The sequence below is a fragment of the Maylandia zebra genome, linkage group LG4 (genome assembly GCF_041146795.1).
Source record: "Maylandia zebra isolate NMK-2024a linkage group LG4, Mzebra_GT3a, whole genome shotgun sequence".
NCBI lineage: Eukaryota > Metazoa > Chordata > Actinopteri > Cichliformes > Cichlidae > Maylandia > Maylandia zebra.
The window spans coordinates 6,068,401-6,080,008 of record NC_135170.1 but is presented as its reverse complement, the minus strand read 5'-3'; the positions used below and the strand labels follow the sequence as shown (position 1 = coordinate 6,080,008).

Below are 11,608 nucleotides of genomic sequence, written 5' to 3'. Positions count from 1 at the left end.
AGCACAGGCCGAGGGGGCGGTGTGGCAGCAATTTTTCACACCAGCCTATTAATCAACCAAAGACCCAGACAGACTTTTAATTCATTTGAAAGCCTGATGCTTAGCCTTGTCCACCCCAGCTGTAAAACTCAGAAGCCAGTCTTACTTGTTACCATATATCATCCACTTTACACAGAGTTTGTCTGATTTCTCAGACTTTATATCTAATTTAGTTCTGAGCTCAGATAAAAATAATTATTGTGGGTGATTTTAACATCCATGTAGATGCTAAAAATGACAGCCTCAACATGGCATTTAATCTGTTACTAGACTCAATTGGCTTCTCTCAAAATGTAAAAGAACCCACCCACCACTTTAATCACACTCTAGATCTTGTTTTAACATATGGCATAGAAACTGAACATTTAACAGTGTTTCTGTCACGGCGACGGATGGCCGGTACTGAATAGGACTCAGGTGCAGAAACCCAGAGCGGAGACAGTAGATGATTTAATAGTTTATTACGGTTAAGTGCAAGGGGAACAAAAAAAGGGAAACGTGGCAAAGACAGAAAATGACGAGACGTGGAGCCTTGGTGTGGCGTGCCCAGGGGAACGTGGCTAGGGCGAGGGAACGAGGCCTGAGAAGTGGAACGGAGCTGAGTGGGGAACAGTCACACTGAGGGGAGAGGATATAGGAGTTAGGCAGGTAGTGAAGGCAGCTCAGAAGTGGCCAGTATAAGAGCAGCAATTCTTACTTGCAGTTAGGGACCTGGAGTGTTTGAGAGGGGGATGATGAAGATCCAGGGGAGGCTGAGTGGCGTGGAAAGGCTGACCTGAGATCCGGGGCTCCAGATGGAGTGTGATGGCAGGAGGGCAGGCAGGTGAGGCACAGAGGGATTTCCAAAATGATCACTAGGTATTCCGAGTCCGGAGGTGGAGTGAGCCAGGGTGGGTACAGCAACTGTAGCACAAAAGAGTCTTTGTTAGTAAGATGAATCACAGCGAGAATTTGAAACACAAGACCTGTTACCAACATGGGTTGATGACGAACTGGCAGTGAGTGAACATCGATGTGTGGTTTAAATCCCTCTGGCTTGATAGCCTGCAATAGGCTCCAGGTGTGCAGGAGCTGGAGTTGGCCCTGCCCAGGGGCGGATCCCAGGTCAGTTCAGGAGCCTAATGGAAACTCCAGCCACCCACCGTAGACCATGACAGTACCCCCCCCTCAAGGGACGCCACCCGGCGGCCGACCGGTCCCCAGCCCGCGACGTGACCTGAAAAAATCAGAGACAAGAGCAGGATCAAGGATAAACGAGCGAGGAACCCAGGCACGTTCCTCAGGCCCATACCCCTCCCAGTCCACCAAAAACTGGCGACCCGACCACGGCGACGGACGTCAACGATCCGCTGAACCGTATAGGCCGGATGACCATCGATGAGCCGGGCGGGCGGAGGGGGGTCGGAAGGCGGGCACAGCCCCCTGGACAGCACAGGCCTGACTTGGGAAACATGAAAAACCGGGTGAATCCGCAGACTGGGAGGAAGCTCGAGCTTCACAGCAGAGGGCGAGATGACCGAGTGGATGACATACGGCCCAATAAACCGAGGAGCCAGCTTGCGGGAGGAAACTTTAAGGGGAACATCCTTAGCCGACAGCCACACCTTCTGCCCTGGAGCGTACCGAGGAGCTGGCGACCGTAGACGATCTGCATAGCGGCAGTGGCGGGCAGCAGCTTTCTTCAGTGCCTCCTGGGTCCGAGTCCAGACGCGGCGGCAGCGCTGGAGATGGTGCTGGACGGAAGGCACAGCCAAATCAGCCTCTTCCTCAGGGAAGAGGGGAGGCTGATAGCCCAGGGACGCTTCAAATGGAGAGAGACCAGTGGATGCGGAAACATGAGAATTGTGCGCATACTCCACCCATGGGAGATGTGCTGACCAGGTAGCCGGGTTATGGGAAACCATGCAGCGGAGCATGGACTCCAGCTCTTGGTTGAGCCTCTCAGTCTGCCCGTTGGTTTGAGGGTGGTAACCAGAACTGAGGTTGGCTCGAGCACCCAGGGCAGAGCAGAAAGATTTCCAAACCTGGGATGTAAACTGAGGTCCCCTGTCAGAAGTGACCTCGGCAGGAATCCCGTGGAGTTTGAAGACGTGGTCAACCATCAGTCTTGCAGTTTCCGTGGCAGTGGGTAGTTTCTCCAGGGCAACGAAGTGAGCTGCTTTTGAAAACCTGTCGATCACAGAGAGTATCACTGTTTTACCTGCTGACCTAGGCAGTCCAGTGACAAAGTCCAGGGAAATGTGGGACCAAGGACGAGAAGGTACGGCTAGAGGTTGCAGAAGACCGGATGGTCGCTGATTTCGGGTCTTGTTCCTGGCGCACACGTCACAGGCAGAGACGTAGTCCCGCACATCATGTTCCAGAGTTGCCCACCAGAAGTGACGACATAGTAGTGCGATGGTGCGGCCGATTCCAGGATGGCAGGAAAACCGGGAGGTATGAGCCCACTTAATTACAGCCGAACGGGTTGCTGTGGGAACGAAGCGGCGGCCCGGAGGACCTGTGCCAGGGTCTGGTTCATCCAGTAAAGCACGCTGGATGGATTCCTCTATGTCCCAGGATAAAAACGCTACGCGGCAGGAGGCAGGAAGCACAGGAGCTGGTTCGGTGGGTTCAGCGTCTGGGTCGTAAAGACGAGACAGGGCATCAGCCTTGGCGTTCTTGGAACCTGGACGGAAAGAGATGGCAAACTTGAAGCGATCAAAGAACAGAGACCAACGGGCCTGGCGGGCGTTTAGACGCTTAGCTGTTTTGAGGTAAGTAAGGTTTTTATGATCTGTGAAGATGGTGAATGGGTGTTCAGCTCCTTCCAATAGGTGACGCCACTCTTCCAGGGCTAACTTAATAGCCAGCAACTCTCTGTCTCCTACATCATAGTTGCGTTCAGCTGACGAGAGTCGACGTGAAAAAAAAGGCACATGGGTGTAACTTGGCCTTGGAACCTGAATGCTGTGAAAGGACCGCTCCGACGCCGACGTCGGACGCGTCTACCTCTAGAACAAATGGCTTGGAGTGATCTGGGTGACACAATACTGGAGCTGAAGTAAATAGGCGCTTGAGCCTACTGAATGCTACCTCAGCTTCAGGTGTCCAGATGAACTGTCTTTTGGTGGATGTGAGTGTAGTGAGAGGAGTGGCTACCTGGCTGTAGTTGCGAATAAACCTCCGGTAGAAATTGGCAAAGCCGAGGAAACGTTGTAAGTGCTTGCGTGACGTGGGCGTGGGCCACTCTAGGATCGTGCGGATCTTGGCTGGATCAGTCTTCACCTGCCCTCCTGCGAGTATATAGCCAAGAAAAGTGACAGATTGTGCATGAAACTCACATTTCTCGGCTTTGACGTAAAGTCGGTTTTCCAGGAGGCGTTGGAGGACTGCTCGGACGTGGACATGGTGTTCCTGGGGGGTCTTGGAGAAAATGAGTATGTCATCAAGATAAACAAAGACAAACTGGTTCAGGAAATCACGGAGCACGTCGTTGACCAGGTTCTGAAAGACAGCGGGGGCATTGGTTAACCCAAACGGCATGACCAAATACTCAAAATGACCTAGGGGCGTATTAAAAGCCGTTTTCCATTCGTCCCCCTCCCTGATGCAGACAAGGTGGTAGGCATTGCGGAGATCCAGTTTGGTGAATACGGTGACTTCATGGAGGGGTTCGAAGGCTGAGCTGATAAGGGGTAAAGGATATTTGTTTTTAATGGTGATGTCGTTTAACCCTCTGTAGTCTATGCATGGACGGAGTGATTTATCCTTCTTTTCCACAAAAAAGAAGCCGGCGGCCACTGGAGAGGAGGATGGGCGGATGATACCTGCAGCTAATGACTCGTGGATGTACTTTTCCATGGACTCTCTTTCTGGTCTGGAGATGTTGAATAGCCGGCTAGAGGGAAGCGGAGCACCAGGTAGAAGGTCGATAGCGCAGTCATAAGGCCTGTGGGGTGGTAAGGACGACGCTTTGTCTTTACTGAAAACTTCCTGGAGGTCATGGTACTCAGGTGGGATGAGTGTGAGGTCAACCGGATCAACGCCCGAGGTGTTAGTGTCAGGGGCACCCGGCGGTAGGGCAGACTTGAGGCAGTGGGCTAGACAAAAAGGGCTCCAACTAGCGATTTTACTTCCAGACCAGTCTATATGAGGGTTATGTTTCTGTAGCCAGGGGTAGCCTAGGATGAGTGGTGAATCAGGAGAAGAGAAGGTGAATAAGGTAATGGCTTCATGGTGGTTTCCAGAGGTGACGAGGGTTACGGGGCCAGCCTGATGGGTTATCTGAGAGAATATTTGATCGTTTAATGCGGTAACAGGGATGGGAGGATCGAGAGTCTTGAGTGGCAAATGAAGGCGTCTAGCGAGAGCTAAATCTATTAAATTTTGCTCTGCTCCGGAATCAACGAGAGCATGGAGGGGGTGAGAAACCTTATTTAGACACAGGGTGACTGGTAGAATTAACCGGGGTTTGGAACTGAAAGAGGATCCGCCCACCTGTATCCCCGAAATTACCGGCGGGCGGAGCCTTTTGGCCGAACCGAACACTGCGCTAACCTATGCTCCACTGAGCCACAGTAAAAACACGCGCCCGACCGAAGCCGTCGTTCTCGCTCCTCTGGTGTGAGACGAGAGCGGCCGATTAGCATAGGCTCCGGAGCGGCGTCCGTTTCCACGGAAACGGGAGCGGATGTTGACACCGGACGTGACGGTGGAGGAAGTGAAAACGTACGAGGCGCAGGTTTACGATGTTTCTGGTTCTTTTCTGCCTCCCTTTCCCTCAGGCGATTATCTATCCGAAGGGAAAGGGAGACCAAGTCTTCAAAGGATTCGGGCTCATCGCGGGAAGCGAGCTGGTCTTTGAGCTCGTCGTTTAAGGCGCGACGGAACACTCCCCGAAGGGCATGATCGGGCCAATTGGCCTCGGCGGCTGCAGTACGGAAGTCGATAATGAACTCCGCGACACTCCGGCTCCCCTGTTGCAACCCGAGCAACCTTTCATCAGAACTACCCTCCGATACTGGGTGAGTAAAGGTCTTTTTAAACTCGCACAGAAAATCATCAAACGAGCAGGTTGGGAGCGGGTGAGCCGACAGGTACGCCTCGGCCCATAACAGCGCCTTGCCCTGTAGCTTAGCCACCAGATATGCTACCCGAGCTGATTCGCTAGTAAATGAACGGGGTGAATGCGTGAACGCGAGAGAACATTTCAGTAGAAAGGCCGTACAGCGGCCCCGCTCCCCAGAGTACGGCTCGGGTTCTGGGAATGCAGCATCGCGAAACACGGAGCCCGAAGGGGTCGGAGCTGGGGAAGACTGGGGAGGTTCTGCCACGGGCGCAGGGGACGCGGAGGATGGGCCTGGAGGAGGGGAAAGAGCCGACTGAATCTCCTGCAGGGAAGCTAAGATCCTAGCCTGGGTCTCGCCTATGGCTTGACACCGGGTGTCGAGAACCTGCAACGCTTGCTCATGAGCCCCTAAAATGGCTCCCTGCTTGAAGACTGCTGCATGTACTGGGTCTGCTGAGTCCATTTGTTGGCCAGTTCGTACTGTCACGGCGACGGATGGCCGGTACTGAATAGGACTCAGGTGCAGAAACCCAGAGCGGAGACAGTAGATGATTTAATAGTTTATTACGGTTAAGTGCAAGGGGAACAAAAAAAGGGAAACGTGGCAAAGACAGAAAATGACGAGACGTGGAGCCTTGGTGTGGCGTGCCCAGGGGAACGTGGCTAGGGCGAGGGAACGAGGCCTGAGAAGTGGAACGGAGCTGAGTGGGGAACAGTCACACTGAGGGGAGAGGATATAGGAGTTAGGCAGGTAGTGAAGGCAGCTCAGAAGTGGCCAGTATAAGAGCAGCAATTCTTACTTGCAGTTAGGGACCTGGAGTGTTTGAGAGGGGGATGATGAAGATCCAGGGGAGGCTGAGTGGCGTGGAAAGGCTGACCTGAGATCCGGGGCTCCAGATGGAGTGTGATGGCAGGAGGGCAGGCAGGTGAGGCACAGAGGGATTTCCAAAATGATCACTAGGTATTCCGAGTCCGGAGGTGGAGTGAGCCAGGGTGGGTACAGCAACTGTAGCACAAAAGAGTCTTTGTTAGTAAGATGAATCACAGCGAGAATTTGAAACACAAGACCTGTTACCAACATGGGTTGATGACGAACTGGCAGTGAGTGAACATCGATGTGTGGTTTAAATCCCTCTGGCTTGATAGCCTGCAATAGGCTCCAGGTGTGCAGGAGCTGGAGTTGGCCCTGCCCAGGGGCGGATCCCAGGTCAGTTCAGGAGCCTAATGGAAACTCCAGCCACCCACCGTAGACCATGACAGTTTCCTGAAAATCCTCTCCTGTCTGATCATTTCCTGATAACATTTACATTTACAATAATTGATTACACAGCGGTGGAGAGTGGACTTTATCACAGTAGATGTCTTTCTGAAAGCGCTGTAACTAAGTTTAAGAATATAATCCACCCACTGTTATCATCTCCAATGACCTGTACCAACACAGAGCAGAGCAGCTATCTGAACGCTACCCCAACACAGGTCGATTATCTTGTTAATAATTTCACCTCCTCACTACGTACGACTCTGGATACTGTAGCTCCTGTGAAAACTAAGGTCTCTAATCAGAAGTACCTGACTCCGTGGTATAATTCTGAAACACGTACCTTAAAGCAGATGACTCGTAATCTGGAGAGGAAATGGCGTGTCACAAATTTAGAGGATCATCATTTAGCCTGGAGAAATAGTTTGCTGCTTTATAAGAAAGCCCTCCGCAAAGCCAGAACATCTTACTAATCATCACTGATTGAAGAAAATAAGAACAACCCCAGGTTTCTCTTCAGCACTGTAGCCAGGCTGACAAAAAGTCAGAGCTCTTTTGAGCCAACCATCCCTTTAACGTTAACTAGTAATGACTTCATGAACTTCTTCACAAATAAAATTTTTATCATTAGAGAAAAAATTACCAATAATCATCCCACAGATGTAATATTATCTACAGTTACTCTTAGTACCATTGATGTTAAGTTAGACTCTTTTTCTCCAATTGATCTTTCTGAGTTAACTTCAATAATTACTTCCTCCAAATCATCAACGTGTCTTTTAGACCCCATTCCTACAAAACTGCTCAAAGAAGTCCTGCCATTAATTAATTCTTCGATCTTAAATATGATCAACCTATCTCTAATGATCGGCTATGTACCACAGGCCTTCAAGCTAGCTGTAGTTAAACCTTTACTCAAAAATAATCTCTAGACCCAGCAGTCTTAGCTAATTATAGGCCAATCTCCAACCTTCCTTTCATATCAAAAATCCTTGAAAGAGTAGTTGTCAAACAGCTAACAGATCATCTGCAGAGGAATGGTTTATTTGAAGAGTTTCAGTCAGGTTTCAGAGCTCAGCACAGCACAGAAACAGCTTTAGTGAAGGTTACAAATGACCTTCTTATGGCCTCTGACAGTGGACTCATCTCTGTGCTTGTCCTGCTAGACCTTAGTGCAGCATTCGATACTGTTGACCATTGATAGGTTTGTAGCTCGAACCTATTCGCTGGAACGTTAAGGACAATCTGCTACGCAGCAAAAAGCAAGACTCAAGGCACCAAAGTTCTCTGGTTTACTCATGCATGAGGGAGACCTGGCTAGAGCCAAGTGTCGTCCCACCACTTGACCTCCATCAGACTCTCAGCCAGGCTCCCCATAGCACTCCTTTTATTGTGGTTACATGAATATGCATAGGGTCATTAACATATAGCATCTTACATAGATATACATGTGAACAAAGAATACTGTGTGTGTGTGTGTGTGTGTGTGTGTGTGTGTGTGTGTGTGTGTGTGTGTGTGTGGTACTGCTGATCAAAGGGTCATATACATGAAAGCACAAAGGCAAACATCCTTGGTCAGGAAGAGGGTAGACCCCCCCTCACCCTAGATGGTTCACCCTAGATAGCACGGTGAGGAAGTCCAGCAGTTCATCTAAACAAAAAGCACTTAGACTAGAACAGACGTAGCTACGTTAATCCTACCATAAAACAATAAGAAAAGGTACGACCTCTTCCCATGCTCCCAGGATGTAGGTGTGGAATACACACCAAGCCTTTGTAGCCTGTTAAAGATCACACATCCTATCACTACACAATTGATTATACACCTCTAAGCATACATGGTTAAATATTTCTAAGCATAAATGACAATCAACAATACAAAATCTAACAACCATAATATCCTATTAGAGCGATTAGAACATGCTGTAGGTATTACAGGTGCTGAACGCAGTGGTTTGTATCATATCTATCTAATAGACTCCAGTTTGTGCATGTAAATGGAGAGTCCTCTTCACACACTGAGGTTAATTATGGAGTTCCACAGGGTTCAGTGCTAGGACCAATTCTGTTTACATTATACATGCTTCCCTTAGGCAGTATCATTAGAAGACATAGCATAAATTTTCACTGCTATGCTGATGACACCCAGCTCTATCTGTCCATGAAGCCAGATAACACACACCAATTAGTTAAACTGCAGGAATGTCTTAAAGACATAAAGACCTGGATGGCCGCTAACTTTCTGCTTCTTAATTCAGATCAAACTGAGGTTATTGTACTCGGCCCTGAAAAGCCTAGAAATATGGTATCTAACCAGATTCTTACTCTGGATGGCATTACCTTGGCCTCCAGTAACGCTGTGAGGAACCTTGGAGTCATTTTTGACCAGGATATGTCCTTCAATACACATATTAAAGAAATATGTAAGACTGCTTTCTTCCATTTGCGCAACATCTCTAAAATTAGAAATATCTTGTCTCAGAGTGATGCTGAAAAACTAGTTCATGCATTTATTACTTCCAGGCTGGACGACTGTAATTCATTATTATCAGGATGTCCAAAAAACTCGCTGAAAAGCCTTCAGCTAATCCAAAATGCTGCAGCAAGAGTCCTGACAGGGACTAGAAAGAGAGAGCAGATTTCTCCTGTTTTGGCTTCCCTTCATTGGCTTCCTGTTAAATCCAGAATTGAATTCAAAATCCTGCTCCTCACATACAAGGTCTTAAATAATCAGGCCCCATCTTATCTTAACGACCTTGTAGTACCATATCACCCTATTAGAGCACTTCGCTCTCGCTTTGCAGGCCTACTTGTTGTTCCTAGAGTATTTAAAAGTAGAATGGGAGGGCTAGCCTTCAGTTTTCAGGCCCCTCTTCTGTGGAACCAGCTTCCAGTTTGGATTCGGGAGACAGACGCTATCTCTACTTTTAAGATTAGGCTTAAAACTTTCCTTTCTGCTAAAGCATATAGTTAGGGCTGGACCAGGTGACCCTGAATCCTCCCTTAGTTATGCTGCAATAGGTGTAGGCTGCCGGGGATTCCCATGATGCATTGAGTTTTTCCTTTCCAGTCACCTTTCTCACTCACTATGTGTTAACAGACCTCTCTGCATTGAATCATATCTGTTATTAACCTCTGTCTCTCTTCCACAGCATGTCTTTATCCTGTCTTCCTTCTCTCACCCCAACCGGTCGCAGCAGATGGCCCCGCCCCTCCTTCCCACTGTCGCCAAACTGCTTGCTCATAGGAGGTCATATGATTGTTGGGTTTTTCTCTGTATCTATTATTGTGCGATCTAGTGTACAATATAAAGCGCCTTGAGGCGACTTTTGTTGTGATTTGGCACTATATAAATAAAATTGAATTGAATTGAATGTTCTGCACCCACATGCACGCACTCAAAATGTAGCTACAAGGCAAGGGGTTTAGCACGATGTCAAGAACCTCATGAAGCTCTGCTAACTGTTAAGAAGTGAGGTTGTGATAATACTAACAGGGAATGGCAAAAAGGTGAAAAATTAAGGACTGGCATTGTTTGAACATCAGGAAGAAGAACACCAGGGCCTGGTCAGGCTCCCAGAATTGCAGGGGTTTGGGGAAGAGTGACGATTTTTCATGGCGCAAACGTGTCAAACTGTCTTTGGTAATGCCATGCCCCACCATTCAAAGTTTTGTTTTAATCCTGCATAATCGGCTGTCTGACACCAGATATTGACAAAGTGTTTGCAGAATGTGTGGTTACAGCAGATGAGTGTGGTGAGGGTTTTTGTTACAGACCGCTCGGGTGATGCAGCAGGGTGCTTCACTTGCAGCACAAAAATATATCGCACTGCCGTGGGCTAAAAAGTGAAGAGACGAAGCACTTCTGCCGTCTCCGCTCACGTTATAAAGTGCTTGGAATGGGCCTTCAACAGCCTGACTGTCATATCGTGCAAATCCAATGAGAGTCATTTCATTCCTCCTTGTAGACTGCTTGTACCACTGGATCATGTAAAAATCACTGTTACTGTGATTGCAGTTAATCAGGACTTGTTTTCCAGCCACTTTGAACATCTGAGCAGGACTCTGATGGACAGTTTTTGATGAGAGCCCTACAGAAAAAACACAATTGAAGCACACAGTTGGAGTTATTAGAAGCATTAATATTTAAATCAGTACCTACAGAACTCAGGAATTTACCTGCTAGACATAGTGGAAGAGCAGCTAATTGAAGGAGTCTGAGCATCATTATTGTGAAGGTGAAAGCCAGAGAATCACAAAGAGTACTTGTGCAACTGCTGTTGACACTGTGTGATACAGAGACAGCCTAAGAGGTGTTTCCATGTGGTGGCATGGATTTACACAACTGTGATTATTTAGCGCCTCTGCTTGGCATTAATAGGGTACTGAACCCTTGATACTATGAATATAAATAAATGTAGAGTGTGCTGCACAACAGTACTTTTTGTATTATTGTAGCGTCTTTACCTTTCAATAAAAAAAATGCCTAAAAAAAGGCAACTGAAAATGAACTGATAAGGTTGGGTTTCTGGAGATTGAAATTTAACTCAAGTATTAAATTAATGGTAAATAAAATAGAAAAGATAGCAAAAGGTGACACACTGAGCTCAAACAACAGTCAGTCAACTCTGAGTAATCCTGAGTTAACTGTGAGCAATGAAAAAGGTTTGTAGAAATTCCAAAAAGATGAAAAGAAAGAAAGTAACTGGGGGAAAACCATATTTACTGTTAATGTTCCATAAACATTTGGAAACTGAGGTGGTGGACTTTTGAGAGAGGAATGTTGTTCCATTCCTGTGTGATAGAGGATTGCAGCTTCTCAAGAGTCCTGGGTGGTATTTTTGTTTTGTTTTGTTTTTGTTTCTGATGCACTCAGCCACCATGGCCTGTAAGCACACTCACCATGCAAGACTTTTAATGTTTGCTGAACAACATTTAGACGAACCTGAGAAATACTGTGGGAATATAGTCTGGTCAGATGAGACCAACATTAAACTCTTTGGATACACACCATGCTTGGAGGTCAAAAGTCACTGCATATGACCCGAACACACCATACCAACAGTAAAGTTTGGAGGTGGGAACGTCATAGTGTGGGGTTGTTTTTCAGCATACAGTACTAGCATGCTTCACATAATTGAAGGAAGGATGAAAGGAAAAATGTACAGAGACAGATGAAGATTAAATGAGGGTGTAGGTTTCAGCAAGACAACGATCCCAAACACACAGCCAAGGAATGGGCCAAAGTCACAATGCATGGG

General features: G+C 47.7%; 2 long non-coding RNA genes across 2 annotated transcripts; both read right to left on the bottom strand.

Moving 5' to 3' along the window:
* Positions 1-489: 489 nt before the first annotated feature.
* On the bottom strand, positions 490-1,247 carry LOC106675340 (uncharacterized). The gene is made up of 3 exons (XR_003022052.2): positions 1,016-1,247; positions 737-942; positions 490-657 (listed from the first exon to the last, which is right to left on the bottom strand). It is a non-coding gene; the product is annotated as an uncharacterized LOC106675340 (long non-coding RNA).
* A 4,381-nt stretch (positions 1,248-5,628) lies between these two features.
* LOC143418465 (uncharacterized) lies at positions 5,629-6,340 on the bottom strand. Its single transcript, XR_013098460.1, has 3 exons — positions 6,169-6,340; positions 5,890-6,095; positions 5,629-5,810 (listed from the first exon to the last, which is right to left on the bottom strand). It is a non-coding gene; the product is annotated as an uncharacterized LOC143418465 (long non-coding RNA).
* Positions 6,341-11,608: the final 5,268 nt, after the last annotated feature.